This window comes from Pongo abelii, chromosome 16, assembly GCF_028885655.2.
Source record: "Pongo abelii isolate AG06213 chromosome 16, NHGRI_mPonAbe1-v2.0_pri, whole genome shotgun sequence".
NCBI lineage: Eukaryota > Metazoa > Chordata > Mammalia > Primates > Hominidae > Pongo > Pongo abelii.
The window spans coordinates 69542689-69558415 of NC_072001.2; the positions used below are offsets into that span (position 1 = coordinate 69542689).

At 43.9% G+C, this 15727-nt stretch overlaps 1 protein-coding gene and 1 pseudogene across 1 annotated transcript in view; one reads left to right on the plus strand and one right to left on the minus strand.

The window, feature by feature from the left end:
- The window catches only part of MAP2K1 (mitogen-activated protein kinase kinase 1), a 101347-nt gene that overhangs the window by 27125 nt on the left and 58495 nt on the right, over positions 1-15727 (plus strand). The window lies entirely within an intron of this gene.
- On the minus strand, positions 1195-1692 carry LOC100447497 (ATP synthase subunit f, mitochondrial-like; annotated as a pseudogene).

Consider the following 15727-nt stretch of genomic DNA (forward strand, 5'->3'; position numbering starts at 1 on the left):
AAAAATTTCTCACTGCAAATTCTCATCCATTTCTGTATTGTAGGCTTTTTTTTTTTTTTTTTTTTTTTAGTGTTTATACCTCACACTGGGTTAGACTCAAGTTTGGGGGATACTTCCAGCTTAATTGAGGATATGAGCGTGTAATTGCAAGGCATTGTGACACATGCTCTAACTCTGGTGTGTGATACAGCACAGGCTATGGAAACTCAAAGGGTGAGTGACTAATGCTGTCTTGAGGAGTGAAGGAATGTATCCCCAAAGCAGGGATCTGGGCCTGTCTTGGGGTTTTTGGGTCTTCTGTTTTGTTCTTATTTTTTTTCTTTTTTTTTTTTTTGTATTTATGATGAAGGGACTTTTTTTTTTTTTTAATTGTTTACACTTGCCCTTTTGATATCCTCTGCATTTGTGGCTCTTGTCATCATCTTAGACTTGTGAACCTGCCTCAGGTCTCTGTTAGGAGTTTCTGGCCTATCTGGTCAGCCATATACTGAGTAGCTCCACACGTAGAGCCTGCAGGTTATCTCCAACTCACCTTTTCCAAAAATAGATTTATAATCCTCTTGTCGCCTGTGATGCTAACTACCCAGAGTCAGGCAGACCTCATAGGTTAAACGCACAGTCCTCTGTAAGACTGCCCTTCATAAAACTGTTACAATCTTAGGGGTTTCCTGACCAGACACACTTCTGTTGAACTGGCTACAAATTGGGGGATTTTCACTGTCCTCTCAGGTTCCATAGTTTGCTAGAGCAATTCACAGAACTCAAGAATGCACTGTACTTCTGATTACAATTTTATTATAGCAAAAAGGGTACAAATCAGGAGCAGCCAAAAGAAGAGGCATATAGGGTAAGGCCTGGGAGGGTCCCAGATGTAAAGCTTCTGGTGTCTTCACCTCTTAGAATCAGGGCACAGTCACTCTCCTAGTACATTGATGTGTAACAATATGCACAGAGTATTGTTAACCAGGGAAGCTCCCCTGAGCTTCAGTGTCCAGAGTTTTTACTGGGGCCCCATTACATAGACATGATTGATTGAATAATTGGCCATGTGATTGAACTCAATCTCTAGCCCCTTTACTCACTTCAGGTTAGGCTGTATTACATGGCTCAGAGCCCCAACCTTGTAATCACATGATTGGTCTTTCTGGTATGGCCAGCACCCATCCTGTGTCTTTTTTTTTTTCTCCCCAGTCATCTTTTATTGGGAGGTTAATTCCCATTAGGATATGAAAGGATTCAGCAACGATCAAGATTGTGTTCCTTATGGAGGAACTCGGGCCAAGAAGGTCATGGGGGGGAGTGCAGAGCATGCCCTCTTCTTCAGTGGTACTTGCATAGCCACTTGTGCTTGAGCTCCTTGTAGGAAAGGCAGTAGCTGAAGAGCACGTAGCCTGCCAGCACCATGGTAACCCCTGAGATGCTCCCCTTCTTCATGTTGATGCACTGCTTGTAGTACCAGTAATAACCTCTTCAAAACGCTCCGGCAGTGCCACTATTGCTGAAGTCCTGCATCAAGCTCCAGCTTGGCAGCTCCCGTAGTTTGACCTCCAGAAGTTTCTTGGTCTTCACTGGTATGACTGATGCCATCTTGGAGTCGTGGTGTCCACTGTCCCTGTGTCATCTTTTTAAGCAAACTGTGGGCCCACATTGAATCACCTTATTGGCATAAACTATCAGGGCCCACTGTGAATAACAAAGACACTCCTATTACTTGAGAAATTCCAAAGATTTAGAGGTTACCTCCAGAAACCAGGGACAAAGGCCAGCCAAATTATTATACAACATCCTCTTAACTCCCAAAGCTGTCTAGTCCTCATCTTTGTGATGTGATAAATGAGATCCCCCTGGATGCCCAGCCAGAAACCTGGCATCACCCTCAACTCCTCCCTCCCTCCCGCCATATCCAGATCATCGCCCAGTCTTGCCAACTCTGCCTTCAGTTTCTGTCCCAGCTCTTTATTGCCTGGCTACTGTGTTCAAACTCTCATCTTGTCTTGTTTTCCTCGTTGCCTTCAAGCTGACTTCCCTGGCTTGGCTCTCCCATTTCTAAGTTGCCAGACTCTTGGTTCCAAAATATAAAACTGATCTTGTCACTTTCTTTAGAATTTGCTGTTGCAGAACAATGTGTGTATTATAATTCCATTTTCGTTAAACAAAACATACTATATATATTCACTGGAAATGTATTTCAAAGAAATCTAGAAGTGTATATATTCTACAGTGTTAACAGTAGTTATCTGAGGGAAGGTGGAACATAGTTTTACTTTATACATTTCTAGACTAGTTGGATTTTTTCATAATGAGCACACATTAGTTTTTTTAGGCCTGGTAATATTACAGAAGTCAAATTACAGAAGTCACCCTGGCTCCCCATTCGCCTTCTAAACCTAATTCTTTAGCATGGTGTGCTGTGCCCTTCATGGTCTAGCTCAGTTTACCTGCAGCCCCATCTCATCACTCACCTGGATGCATCCACTCTCAGGATATTCTCAGGATTAAACTTGGGGATTACGTTTTCTGACCTTCACTTTCCCTCCCTTATCTTAGATGGAATTAGGGAGTTTTTCTGTATGTTCTCATAGCTCCCCATGCCTACCTTGCTTTTAGCATTTTGACCTACCCTACCCTGTAGGTTGTTGTTATACTTGTTGTATAGTTGTTGCTGTACTTGTTAGTATCCTTTCCTATGTTTGGCTTACATTGTGATACACACACCCCCACAATCCCCCCCAAACACACCCATCCACCCACACACCCACCTTTCAGACTGCCTTGTGAGGACAGGGATCTTGTTGTCTTCATAGCCTAGCCACTAGTATACATAGTGCTTGTCAGGCAGTAGACGCTCCATAGTAAATCTGCATTGTATTTTCACAGCTGTAGGCATAAATGGATGTAACCCAGAGATCCACTCAAGTTACCTGTCCCATGCCCTTTTCTAGATTGGAGCACTCCCCGAGGTTTAGATTCTCATCGTCAGTTCTGCTGTGGGACTCACATTTCCCTTTCCGTGTTTTTTCTCTTTTTGCTCTGTTCTTGAACTAGCTTGGAATTTGGCCCCTTTTCCTTGGTTTCCACTAAACAACAGTGAGAACAAAATATACACAAAGCTATTTGTGTGCACAGCAGATTGGATTTGGAAGGTCTGGGGTAGGGAGGGTATATTATATTACAGCAATACAGGTAACTTAAAATCTAATGGTATTAGGTGTCTTTGGTCTTAAATGACCTTTGCTACCCTGCCATGGTACCTCCTTTCCTTCTGCTCTTGCTGCTCTTAACGAGTCCCCAAACAAGCTTTTCTCATTTTATTTTGCAACATAATTCAGCTCTCCAGCTCCACCTCTATGTGCTGTTCAGGCCTGCTTCTGCCCACCCCAAGGCTCAGGAGCAGGCCCTTCTAAACTATGGGCAAGCTTTCTGGTTCTCTAGTAGGACCAGATCCCACTGTGAACAGGTATTGTTAGCCCAAAGACTTATTTCCCCACCCCACATCTTTTTTCAGAAGACAGAGCAAGCACTATCAGTTTTGGTTTTAATTAAGTTTCTTTCTGTGATATTACTTCTAGGTAGGTTTTGACTTTACTAGGCCAATTGCTGTTAATTTGATGGTCTAACTAGTAGTTTTCTACCCCTAGTTTAACATGTTGAATGTTGGCCAGGTGCAGTGGCTCACGCCTGTAATCCCAGCACTTTGGGAGGCTTAGGTGGGTGGATCACCTGAGCCCTAGAAGTTTGAGACCAATCTGGGCAACATGGTGAAACCCTGTCTCTACAGAAAATTACAAAAATTAGCCAGGCATGGTGGCGCGTGCCTGTAGTCCAGTTACTTGAGAAACTGAGGTGGGAGGGAGGATCTCCTGAACCCAGGAGATCGAGGCTGCAGTGAGCCATGATTTCACCACTACACTCCAGTCTGCGCAACAAAATGAGACCCTCTCTCAAAAAAACAAAAAACCAATGCTTAAGTGAGCACCTGTATTGACTTCCAGTCCTGATCCTGAAATCAGGATTCCCTGAAGGTTGTTGGAAAGTGATCTGGGGGTAGAGTTCTTTCCCAGAGGTGATGCGTGCTCAGGGATGAGATTTGCTGACCCTCCTGTGTGTATTTGGGCAGGGAGAAGGGTCCACCTGTAACAAACAGCTGTTCTTGTATATAAGGGGGAAGCAAGTCTGGAGAACTGACAATTTCTCCTGTGGACTAGAATTGGAGACATATTTTGAGTGCTGTGTTTCATCTGACTGTATCTTCCTGCCCTTAGGTGTGCTTCTGGGCACTGGCTACTGACCTTTTGCTTTGGGGACTCAACCGTCCTTATGGTTCTGTTAAAGGTGGAGGGTGTCCAGGTTCATGGCGTCTTGAACAAAGAATTGGACAAAATGCACAAAGCAAGGAAGGGACTAAGGGATTTATTGAAAATGAAAGTACCCTCCACAATGTGGGAGCGGTCCCAAGCATAGGAGCTCAAAAGGCCCTGGTGCAGAGTTTTTGGGAATTTAAATACCCCCTAGAGGATTCCATTTGTTATTTTGGGTACGCTCTATATAAATGGAGAGGTTGAAGTAAAGTTACAAAGTCATTTGCGGCCTATGAGCTATGGAGAGGATATTTCCCATTATAGCTGAAGTGTGAATTGGCCTTATGTTCCCTACTTCCAGACCCTATTTTCCTGCCTCAGTTCTGAGTTATGAGGTTTAACTGATTGGGTCACATTGGATCCTGTACCTTCTCCCTCATTGAAGAGCAAACTGCATTCCTGATTAATAGACCAGCACGAGCCATTATTAAACAGGGAATTTCTAAAAAGCTCTTTTTCTTTTTTTAAATTTATTTCAACTATTTTTTCCTCATTATGACTGGAAGGATAAAAGATATTTTTCTATATCAGCTTCTCAAGAACAGGGAATAGATAATGTCCAGTACATCATCTTTCTAAGGCCATAGCCATAGCCAGCTTGTCCTTTCAGTAACAGCCAGCCCCACTGTTTAGTGGTCACCACCAGACCCAGGGATCCCTTTGTTTTTCTGATGCTGACCACATTTTTTTTTTTGAGACAGAGTCTCGCTCTGTCGTTCAGGCTGGAGTGCAGTGGCGCGATCTCAGCTCACTGCAAGCTCCGCCTCCCAGGTTCACGCCATTCTCCTGCCTCAGCCTCCCGAGTAGCTGGGATTACAGGTGCCTGCCACCACGCCCGGCTAATTTTTTGTGTTTTTAGTAGAGAGAGGGTTTCACCGTGTTAGCCAGGATGGTCTCGATCTCCTGACCTTGTGATCCACCCGCCTCGGCCTCTGAAAGTGCTAGGATTAGAGGCGTGAGCCACTGCGCCCGGCCTTTTTTTTTTTTTTTTTTTTACCTTTTTTCTTTTTTTTGAGATAGAGTTTCACTTTGTTGCCCAGGCTGGAGTTCAATGGCGCAATCTTGGCTCATTGCAACCTCTGCCTCCTGGGTTCAAGCGATTCTCCTGCCTCATCCTCCCGAGTAGCTGGGATTATAGGCGTGCACCACCATGCCTGGCTTCTTTTTTGTCTTCTAACTTCTGTTTTTTTTTTTTCCCCTCTCCTTCCAAACTCCGTCACTTTTCCTTTTGTACTTCTACCGAAGCCTGATCCTTTAAAAATTATCTGGCTGGACGTGGTGGCTCATACCTGTAATTCTAGCACTTTGGGAGGCTGAGGCGGATGGATCACCTGTGTCAGATATTCGAGACCAGCCTGGCCAACATGGCAAAACCCCGTCTCTACTAAAAATACAAAAATTAGTTGGGTGTGGTGGCGCATGCCTGTAATCCCAGCTACTGGGGAGGCTGAGGAAGGAGAATTGCTTGAACCTGGGAGGTGGAGGTTGCAGTGAGCTGAGATTGCACCACTGCACTCCAGCCTGTGTGACGGGAGTGAGAATCCATCTCAAAAAAAAAAAAAAATTATTTCATATGCGGCTAATATGAAACACATTTTATATACTGGGGCAGAAGGAACCATAGGCTGTCACTTGTTTTAAGCAACAATATGACACCACCTGTCTGATTCAGGATGTTGTTCAATATTTGAGGAAAGTCTATGTGAGTGGGTGGTCCTCATGACTCCAGAGCCTCCTCTGTGTATGTGTATGTATGTGTTTTTCAACATGACTGCAGAAACATGTTGTGGGAAGGTAATTTATGTGATTTCAGAAGACTGTTTGATTCCCGGGGGTGTTTTTGTTTGTTTGTTTCTTTTTAAAGGATAGGAATGTGTGATTCTTATTCTACCTGGGATTCTTTTTAATCAAACCTGTTTTTATGACATAAACAAAAAAAAAAGTCTGTTGGCTTGGAAACTACCTGATTTACAGTGAAATTAAAAATAAATGCCTTGGCCAGGTGTGGTGGCTCACACTTGTAGTCCCAGCACTTTGGGAGGTGAGGTGGGTGGATCACCTGAGGTCAGGAGTTCGAGACCACCCTGGCCAATGTGGTGAAATCCTGTCTCTACTAAAAATACAAAAATTAGCTGGGCATGGTGGTGGGCACCTGTAGTCCCAGCTACTCGGGAGGCTGAGGAATGAGAATCGCTTGAACTGGGGAGGCGGAGGTTGTGGTGAGCCAAGATCGCGCCACTGCACTCCAGCTTGGGTGACAGAGCAAGACTCTGTCAAATGAATGAATGAATGAATGAATGAATGCCTTTCAGCCGTGCACAGTGGCTCACACCTGTAATCCCAGCACTTTGGGAGGCCAAGGTGGGTGGACCACTTAAGCCCAGGAGTTTGAGACCAGCCTGGGCAACATGGCAAAACCCAGTCTCTACAAAAAAAGTACAAAAATTAGCCAGGCACGTTGGCCCAGCTACCCCAAACGCTGAGGTGGGAGGATCACCTGAGCCTGGGAGATCAAGGCTGCAATGAGCTGTGACTGCACTGCTGCACTCCAGCCTGGGTGACAGAGTAACACCCTGTCTCAAAAATAAAATAAAATAAATATCTTTCAACCTAGGAAAGCCAATTGAAAAGGTAAATAAACACCTTTCCTTTCATTTTCTTATTTTTTTATTTTAAGCTTTATTCCCCTAATACTTGGCATATATATGTATATATATATATACATATACACACACACACATATACACACACACATACATGCACATATATGTACTTATATATAATTTTTATATGTACAATTTTATATATATGTACATATATACACACATATATACACATACACACACACACATATATATAAATTTTTTTTCTGAAACAGGGTCTCACTTTATCACCTAGGCTGGAGTGCAGTAGTGTGATCTTGGCTCACTGCAACCTCGACCTCCCGGGTTCAAGCGATCCTTCTGCCTTGGCCCCCCAAGTAGTTGAGACTACAGGTGCATGCCACTACACCTGGTGAATTTTTGTATTTTTTGTAGAGATGGGGTTTTGCCATGTTGCCCAGGGTGGTCTCAAACTCCTGAGCTCAAGCGATCCGCTTTGGCCTTCCAAAGTGCCAGGATTACAGGTGTGAGCCACCTTGCCTGGCCTGGCTTATAATCTTTTTTTTTTTCCCTTAAGTGCTAACTGCGAGTTAATGGCTTATAATATTCTTAATCCTAATTCTATACCATTGTCGCTGGGCGCAGTGGTTCACACCTGTAATCTCAGCACTTTGGGAGGCCGAGGTGGGCAGATCACTTGAGGTCAGGAATTGGAGACGAGCCTAGCCAACATGGTGAAACCCTGTCTGTACTAAAAAAATACAAAAATTAGCCTGGCGTAGTGGGGCCTGTAATCCCAGCTAGTTGGGAGGCTGAGGTGGGAGGAACACTTGAACCAGGAGGTAGAGGTTGCGGTGAGCTGAGATCATACCACTGCACTTCAGCTTGGGTGACAGAGTGACTCCATCTCAAAAAAACAAAAAACAACAACAAAAAAACAGCAACAAACCAATTCTATACCATTGTTCACAGTGTAGCCCCTACTAGAATGCCCTTCCTCTCTTTTTTTTTTTGCTATCTCATTATTTTATATCATTCTAGACCAGTTTGAGCCTCATATCCCCACAAAACTTACTCTAGCATATCCTCAGCTACACAGCCGCCTGTGTTCTAGGCCGTTTGTGAGAATTAGGGGAACTGTGGTACAGTCATTGCCCCAGAATCTCTTTTGAAGTTGGTGGTGAAACCATAAAAGCAATAAAGGTAATTAACTACATTATCCATTTTCCCCAGATTATTTATTGCATGAACAACATGAAAACGCGGGGATTAAATCACCTTCTACCCTGCCACAGCAACTGATTTCATTTATCTATGTTTCCTTGCAGTGCTTGTTCATATACATTCATTTTTTCCCCTCATAGGTAATACAATATAATTCATTTGCACCTAAGAGTGTTTGATTGTCAAAATTTCTGATACCTATAAGTGTGTGTGACTTTGGATAAGTCACTTCTCCTGAGACCCAGTTTCTCCGTCTAAACCAGGGGTTTAGACTACATGTCCTGCAAGGCAATAATCATGAAAATATCTTCTGTTTGTGGAGTATTTCACAGTTGCTTGAACATTTGTATTGGTATTCTTTACCATAACTACATGGGATTGAGTGGAATATGATATTCGTTTTTTACAGATTGGGAAACTGAAACTAAGGTAGCCAAAGAAAACACTCTTAGGTGAAAATGAATTATATTGTAGTACCTATGAGGGAAAAAAATGAATGTATATGAACAAGCACTGGAAGGAAACATAGATAAATGACTTTAAGGTTGACATTTTATCTCTGGTTTTTAGCAGTTTGACTATGATGTGTCTAGGTGTGGGATTTTTCTTTTTTTAAGTATTGCTTAGGGTGCCCTGTGTTTTTTTGATCTGGATGTTTGTTGTTTTTTGTTAATTGGGAAATTCTTGGCCTTTATCTCTTCAAGTATTTCTTCTGTCCTGTTCCCTCTTGTTCATCCAAGACCGCAACTACATATATGTTAGATGATTGGATCTTGTCCTACAACTCTTGGATGCTCTGTGCTGATTTCTTTTATTCTTTTTTTTTGCTTTAGTTTGGTTAATTTCTTTTTTTTTTTTTTTGAGACAAGCTGGTCCCAAACTCTGGGCCTCAAGTGGTCAAGCTGGTCTCAAACTCTGGGCCTCAAGTGGTCCTCCTGCCTTGGCTTCCCAAAATATTGGTATTACAAGCATGAGCCACCATCCCCAGCCTCCATTTAAAAATTTCTACTTACCTATCTTCAGGGCCACTGATTGTTCCCTCAGCTCCATGTAATCGGCTAATGAGCCTGTTGACCTCTGATGCCATGTTTTTAAAATTTCTAGCATTTTAATTTGATTCTATTTTTAGTTTTCACCTTTGCTGAAATTCCTCATTTGTTCATGCATGTTGTCTACCTTTAACATATTAATCATAGTTATTTTAAGGCCCCTGTCTAATAGTTCCAACATCTGGGTCATCTGAGTCTGGTTCTGTTTATTGCTTATCTCTTGATAAGGTTGTTTCCCCCCCATCCCACCTCCCAACCCTTCTTGATTTTTGTGTTTTTCTTTCCTTTTTTTTTTTTTGAAACAGAGTCTCACTCTTTTCACCCAGGCTAGAGTACAGTGGTGCAATCTCGGTTCACTGCAACCTCCCTCCCGGTATTAAGCGATTCTTCTGCCTTAGCCTCCTGAGTAGCTGGGATTACATAGGTGCCTGCCACCATGTCAGGCTAATTTTTTTTTTTTTTTTTTGAGATGGAGTTTCACTCTTGTTGACCAGGCTGGAGTGCAGTGGCGCAGTCTTGGCTCACCGCACCCTCCGCCTCCCAGGTTCAAGTGTTTCTTCTGCCTCAGCCTTCCGAGTAGCTGGGATTACAGGCATGCACCACCACGCCTGGCTAATTTTGTATTTTTAGAAGAGATGGGGTTTCACCATGTTGTTCAGGCTGGTCTCAAACTCCCAACCTCAGGTGATCTGCCCACCTTGACCTCCCAAAGTGCTGGGATTACAGGTGTGAGCCACTGTGCCCCGCCCATGCCTGGCTAATTGTTTTATTTTTAGCAGAGGTGGGGTTTCACCATGTTAGCCAGGCTGGTCTGGAACTCCTGACCTCAGGTGATCCACCTGCCTTGGCTTCCCAAAGTGCTGAGATTACGGATGTGAGCCACCACACCCAGCCATGTCTTGTGCTTTTTTTTTTTTTTTTTTTGAGATGGAGTTTTTCTTTTGTTGCCCAGGCTGGAGTGCAATGGTACTGTCTTGGCTCACTGCAACCTCCGCCTCCCGGGTTCAAGTGACTCTCCTGTCTCAGCCTCCTGAGTAGCTGAGATTACAGGCATATGCCACCAAGCCCAGCTAATTTTTACATTTTCAGTAGAGGTGGGGTTTCGCCATGTTGGCCAGGCTGATGTCGAACTCCTGACCACAAGTGATCTGCCTGCCTCGGCCTCCCAAAGTGCTGGGATTACAGGCATGAGCCACCATGTCCAGCCCATGTCTTGTAATTTTTGATTGAATGTTGGATATTATGTAGTGGAACAGAGAATTAGGTAAATTGTCTTTATCCTCAGAAATGGGCTTGCTTTTCTGTCATGCTGTTAGTTTGTGTTAGGCTGTTAGCCAGAGTTGAGCTGGGTTTGGGCTTTCTTTTTAATATTGTTAACTTAAATGTCTCACATGCTTCAAATTTCTCCAGTAATGGGTTTTTATCTTGCACTTAGCAGGGAACCTTGAGTTGCATAGGTTTATTTTTTTTTCTCAGTCTTCCTACTGCTTCTTCAGCTCTGAACTGTCCCTTAATCCTTTGCCACAAAGGGACTCTTTCTCTACACTCTTGCCCCTTTCCTAGGGGTAAGCTGCAATTGCTTTTTAGTGGTTCTTGGCTTGAAGTAGAGGTAGGGAGGTTCTCATTGTTTTGATCCAGTCTCAATCTTTTTTTTTTTTTTTTTTTTTTTGAGACGGAATTTCGCTCTTGTTGCTGAGGCTGGAGTGCAGTGGTGCAATCTCAGCTCACTACAACCTCTGCCTCCTGGGTTCAAGCGATTCTCCCGCCTCAGCCTCCCAAGTATCTAGGATTACAGGATGTGCCACCAAGCCCGGCTAATTTTGTATTTTTAGTAGAGACGGGGTTTCTTCATGTTCGTCAGGCTGTTCCCGAACTCCCAACCTTAGGTGATCTGCTCGCCTTGGCCTCCTAAAGTGCTGGGATTACAGGCATGAGCCACTGTGCCCAGCCTGCAGTCTCCATCTTTAGCAGACCCTGTGAGTATAGACCTTGGGTTTGGGGTTTTCCCAACATTCTTTCCCTTCCTTTGTATGGCAGCCAGACTTTACCTTATATCTGCGGCAGGTCTTGGGCAGGAGAAAGTTTTCTATACCTCCTTCAGCAGTTAGTAGACTTTTGCTTTTTGTTGGTGTTGAGCACAGCTTTAGGCTTAGATTCTTCATCAAGTAGGAGAAGCTGTGCTTCAATACAGTCATTCTTTTGCATGGTTCCTAATGTGCTTCACTCAATTTAGCAGAATTTTTTTTTTTTAACCTCTTCCTTGATGCTAGCTGCTTGTGCAAATCACATCTTGGCCGCCTACTCTTCTTCACTTGCTGACAGATGTGTAGGTGAGAAAAGTCTCATAGTCATTGTTCCTGAAAGAAGCTTCCAGACCCACTTCCAGGGCCAGTGACATATGCAGGAAATCAGCTGCTTCTGGGCCAGGACAGAGCTGGTCTTTTTTTTAGTGGCGGATGGCGGGCGGCGGGGCAGGGGACATTCAAAATTTATTTTCCAACAGACATAGCATCAGCAGGTACAGCTACAGGGGTGTCTACATAGATCATACATTCACAAGGCATTATTAGTTCAACAGCGAGAAAGCCACTGGTGGGTTTTCTGTAACAATATCCCACTTCACAGTGTAAACAGGTACTATTATTGTGTTCACTTACAATTCCGGAAGGAAAGGCCCACCTTGCATGGGGGAAGAAAAGGGGAATCCTAAAGTAAGGTGCAACAATTAAGAGACAACACTTTGGCTAACCGTCTTGGATCCGCATTTCAGTCAGGGCCTTCCACATAGAGGGGAAAGACTTTTCTCTCAGAAGTTAGAATCTTTCTTCCTCCTTTCTTGTTAAACTGAGAGCAGTGTTCTGTTTGCTCAATATTACATGTACAAAAGGAGATTAGAAAAAAATGCATGACAAAACCATCTTGAAAGTTCAGCTCTTCCTGCCAATACATCACAACTCTTAGGTTTTAGACAGGGCCTGGGAATACTTCAGTGTTTTTTCTTTTTTTTTTTTTTTTAAGTGAAAGCAAGTTTATTAAGAAAGCAAAGGGATAAAAGAGTGGCTACTCCATAGGCAGAGAGCAGCCCAGTAATCTTGAAATAGGAAAATAGACACTATGGCTACAAAAAATAAAAAATAAATGAGGTAGATAAAGCTTTCACACCCAGGACTTGCCTGTTCCAACTTCATAGTCTTCATGAAATATTCATCAAGAAGACAAAAAAAAAAAAAAAAACCCTTTATAATTACTTGGCATAAGTCGCACCAAGAAAATTCAACAAAAAAATTAGCATGTATACCTGTGATAGGAAACACATCCTTCCATGAGTTTCTTCTCAAGAATGAAAACGCAGTTCTTCAGTAGAGTAGGCACTGGCAAACTAAGTCACCTGAGATTTCCTGCTCAGGTGCCCTCTTCTTCTGGGGTTCAGGAAGACGAAGCCATCTAAGAAGTGTGGGAAAGGACATTGGCACTCTCAGGGCAGAGCTGGTCTTTCACATTGTGGTGAAACTACTAGAAAGAAGAAAAACATGCTTGTGGCTACTCTGTGCCTGCGAAGTAGGTGTGAAGCCTTTAGGAGTCAGAAGACCTGGGTTCAACTCTAATAGTCACTTACTCTGTGAACTTGTGCAAGTCACTTCTCTGTAGTTTTTCTTACAGTTAAAATAAGGCAGTTAAAGCAGGTGGTCTTTAAAGTTTTGTCCAGTGCTAAAATTCTCTAATCCTAACGTATCCTTCTGTAGTGTTACAAGGATAGAACTCTGCAGCTAAATACCAAGGCCGTGCTATATGGTTTGAAGCCCTGGTCGTTACTTCTTGCCTGCATATAAACCCTATTGACGATGATCTCATCTTGTTTTTCCTTTGAGAATAAATTGATTGTTTTGTGTTCCCAGGTCTTTGAGAATGCATGAGTTCCAGCACTAGAAGGCCCTCAGTAAAGTAACGAAAGCAGTATATACAGCTAAGGGCAATTTAAGTCAAAATGTGATAATAAGTAAAAAGTGGTTGTAGAAATTAAATGAGAATGAAATATTTTTTAAAAAGTTGGAATCATTTAAATGCTAAATGCTTATTTAATATTGTTTTGCTATTGTAATCTAATTAGTTAAAAAGAATAACATTTGGGCCGGGGGTGGTGGCTCATGCCTGTAATCCCAGCATTTTAGGAGGCCGAGGCGGGCAGATCACGAAGTCAGGAGATCAAGACCATCCTGGCCAACACAGTGAAACCCCGTCTTTACTAAAAATACAAAAAATTAGCCGGGTGTGGTGGCGGGCGGCTGTAGTCCCAGTTGCTCAGGAGGCTGAGGCAGGAGAATTGCGTGAACCCAGGAGGCGGAGCTTGCAGTGAGCCAAGATGCACCACTGCACTCCAGCCTGGGTGACAGAGCAAGACTCCATCTCCAAAATAATAATAATAATAATAATAACATTTGATAGTATTTATTGAGCACCTACTATGAGCTAGATGAGTGTAGGTGAGCTCGTTTAGTCTCCTGACAACCCCAAGATGTGTTTACTACTGTTAGCCCCATTTTACTGATGAAAAACCTGAAGCTTAAGGCTTTTAAGAAACCTCTCTGGCCAGGCATGGTGACTCACCCCTGTAATCCCAGCACTTTGGGATGCTGAGCCTGGCGGATCACAAAGTCAGGAGTTAGAGACCAGCCTGGCCAACATGGTGAAACCCTGTCTCTACTAAAAATACAAAAATTAGCCAGGCATGGTGGCAGGCACCCATAAACCCAGCTACTTGGGAGGCTGAGGCAGGAGAATCGTTTGAACCCGGGAGGTGAAGGTTGCAGTAAACTGAGATTGCACCATTGCATTTCCAGTCTGGGCGACAGGGCAAGACTCTGTCTCCAAAAAAAAGAAACCTCTCCAACTTGACATGGCTATTCAGTGGCCAAATAGGGCTTCATACCCAGATAGCCTAACTCCCAGGTTCGGGTCAGGGTACATTTTTATGTATCATAAAAGCATAGTTGATGAATTCTCAGAAACCGAACACACCATATAACCAGCCCTCAGATCAAGAACAGGGCATTACTAGCACCCAGGAATTCCCCTCCTTCCCTGTGTTAGGGTTCACCAGAGAAACAGAACCAACAGCAGTTGTGCGTGTGTGTGTGTGTGTGTGAGAAGGATTGAGGTATGGGAGGTTATAGAACGCCTTCCCCAAGATGTTGACTGGGGCTGTCCCTTACCACTGCGTCTGCACTGCCCAACACAGATGGGCTAGCCTGGGGTGGAATCTGGAAGTTGGTAAGCTGTGCTTTTGGCACCCTCTGCCTTCCTCTTTCAGGTCCATTCTCCTTTCTTGTCTTACTACTCCTCATACGCCTAACTCAATCCTCAGCCATCCATGGTTTGACTGTTCAGAGACCCATGGTGCCAGTTCTTTTTGTTCTCACATTGCCCCCTGTCCATTGAAGCTCCTCAGCCCCTCAACTTGAACACGCCCCCATTCTTATTCTGTACCTCCTCAGATTACTGTCACATTGATGGACTTGGACCTCAGAGATAGACAACTTTTCCCTTCCCTCCTCTCCTCCTTCCCGTATACTTTTCTTATGGGTATGGAACTGAGGACCAGAAAGGAAGGTAACTTACCCAAGATCTCACAGATGGGTAAATAGGGGTAGAAGGTGTGGATCAAGGGATTGTATGCAGCCTTTATCTCTAGGTGCTGGTCTCTCTTCGCTTGGGTCTGTTTCTTTTGCCTCTCCTTTCCTCTTTCCCTGCTACTTGACTTGTTTCCTACCCTAGTAGCATTCCTGCTTGCCAGATGCCACAGGGGAAGGAGAACTTTACAACTCCCTGGGCTCTCTGGTAAGAACACCCACCTGCACGGGGACCCTTCCTCTCCTTCCTACAGTGATTGGTTGTCATCCTCTTCCCTTCCTTCAGTGTACCCTCCTGGCAGAGGCAAGGCCTGCCATCGAGGCTAGAGCAAGGCTCAGGTTGGGTGGCATGCAATTGTGGCCTATTTCTGTTTGGTGTGTGGCAGTTTGGAGATCCCATTTCTTTTTCTGGACATCACCCCCCTACCTCCTTCTGTCATTCCTTAGGCCAGCCTCTAAATTCAGTGACCATCAGGGTTGAAAAGGGCAGTGTGGGGCCTTGAAAGGAGCTCTCTCCTAGGAGTTAGGAGACCTGCTAGCAGTGAATTGTGTGAATTTGTCCCTTTGGGCCTCAATTTTCTCATCTGTAAAATGAGGTTTGGATAAGGTGGTCTTCAAGGTCCCTCCCTGGGATACATTTTATGCTGCTGCTTGATTTAAACCACTGAGCCACAAATGAAAGGTTCCAGTTGCGTCAGTGTAATTAGGCTTAGCAGATGGATGAGATGAGAGGAAGGACATGTTCTTGCCCATAGGATTATCCTTTCCCACCCATTTCCTTGCGCCTCACTGGTGTTTTCAAAAAGCAAATGACAACCCTTGTTTTTCTCTGCATTCCCATTCAAACCTATAATCTTCTTTTATCT